The sequence below is a fragment of the Sinocyclocheilus rhinocerous genome, unplaced genomic scaffold (genome assembly GCF_001515625.1).
Source record: "Sinocyclocheilus rhinocerous isolate Xijiao unplaced genomic scaffold, SAMN03320098_v1.1 scaffold3529, whole genome shotgun sequence".
Lineage (NCBI taxonomy): Eukaryota > Metazoa > Chordata > Actinopteri > Cypriniformes > Cyprinidae > Sinocyclocheilus > Sinocyclocheilus rhinocerous.
This window is the reverse complement of record NW_015638987.1, coordinates 339,370-341,654: the sequence shown is the minus strand read 5'-3', so window position 1 is coordinate 341,654 and position 2,285 is coordinate 339,370.

Below are 2,285 nucleotides of genomic sequence, written 5' to 3'. Positions count from 1 at the left end.
TTTCTCGCTTCTCAAGACGGCCACTGACAATCACATAAGCACAGCTCTTTAATTGTGCTAGTCTCTACTAATTGTTTTATTGTGCTAGTCTCTTTGAACCCCCGCAAAGCTGCCGGACCAGATGACATTCCCAGCCGTGTCTTCAAGGAATGTGCCCACTAACTGACTGACGTTTTTACAGAAATTTTTAAGATCTCCCTTGAGCAGGCGGTCATCCCAATGTGCATCAAATCCACCTCCATCACCCCAGTGCCAAAAAAAACCACAGTAACATGCCTAAATGACTATCGGCCTGTTGCACTCACCCCAGTTATCATGAAGTGCTTTGAGAGATTGGTCATGACTCACCTCAAAGCACTTATCCCACCCACTCTGGACCCGCAACAATATGCATACAGACACAACCGCTGCACAGATGATGCCATTGCATTCACAATTCACCAGGCCCTTTCACATCTAGAAAACAAGAACTCATATGTCAGAATGCTGTTCATTGACTTCAGTTCAGCATTTAATACAATCATCCCACATACACTAATCGGAAAACTGTCTTTACTTGGATTAAGCACATCAATGTGCAACTGGATCCTTGACTTCCTGAGCAACAGACCACAGGTTGTCAGAATAAATACACAAATGTCCCAGCCCATTACCCTGAGCACTGGTGCACCATAAGGCTGTGTACTGAGTCCACTGTTATACACCTTGCTGACTCATGACTGCATTGCTAAACACCATAGCAACAGCATTGTAAAATTCGCAGATGATACCAGAGTTGTGGGGCTCATCAGCAATGATGATGAGACAGCATACAGGGATGAAGTGAACCAACTCATAGCCTCGTGTGACTACAACAATCTCTCTTTGAATGTCAACAAGACAAAAGAGATGATTTTTGACTTCAGACGCACCAAAGCCCAACACCAGCCTTTATCCATCAATGGCACTGAGGTTGAAACAACACAAAGCTTCAAATTCCTGGGACTGCACATCTCCAACAACCTAACATGGTCCCTAAACACCTCCTCCTTAGTAAAGAAAGCCCAACAGTGCCTATATTTTCTGAGAAGGCTGAAGAAAGCAGGCATGACCCCTTCTATCCTCACGACTTTCTACATATGTGTCATTGAGAGTGTACTAAACAGCTGTATCACAGTTTGGTATGGCACTTGCTCAGCATCTGACAGGAAAGCCCTACAACGGATAGTGAAGACGGCACGGCACATCAGCATCGAAGATATCTACAGCACCAGGTGTGTGAAGAGGGCAACCTCCATCATGAAGGATCCTTCTCACCCTTCCCACACCTTGTTCATGCCTCTCCCATCTGGAAGGAGACTGAGAAGCATTCAGACCAGAACTGACAGATTTCTTCCCACAAACAATCACACTTCTCAACAGCTAGTCTGATGTGCACCTATATCTCACCCCAGGAACACCCCCCTCCCCCAAAACACACACACACACGCACACACACACACTCACACACACACACACACACACACACACACACGCTCACACGCACACTCACACACTCACACACACCCCTCCCTAAGGACTCTGACAGCGCCTTACAAATGAGGTTACATCAACACCTCTGCCTAATTCACAGACTACATACAGATGTGCAATACTCTATTATTCAGACACTATATATTTATACGTGTATATATATACGTATATATATATATATATATATGTGTGTGTATGTATATGTATGTATATGTATATATATATATATGTATATAATTATGTATATAAGAACATATTTATTTATCTACTACTCTAACTCATATCAATGCTGCTACATGTACATATATATACACACATATATAGGCCTACTCTGTATTCCATATATAATAATGTTAATAAGAACACACTTATTTAGCTGTCACTACAACTTTTCTAAATGCTGCTATACTTCATGTATGAATGTCCTGTTTATTTATCTTTAACTATCTTATTGTTCATACTATTGTTTTTTTTTGTGTGTGTTGTAGTATATTTCTATATATGTGTCACCGTTGTTCCCTAAAGGAACTATGTTTCGCTTTTAACTAGTGATGGGACGATTGACACCGAGGCTCCGACGCAGTTTTCAAAGCACTATTGTATCACACACTGTGCCGATGCTTGTATCGAAATGACAACACCACGTGATTGATGACGTTTGAAGCTTGGAACCTCATGCAGTATCAGAAGATCGGGACAGCTGGTCTGAAACAATCGGCGCTTCGCATGACTCTTGTGTTTGACTTTACATTGACTTGGTTGTGTGTGTGTGT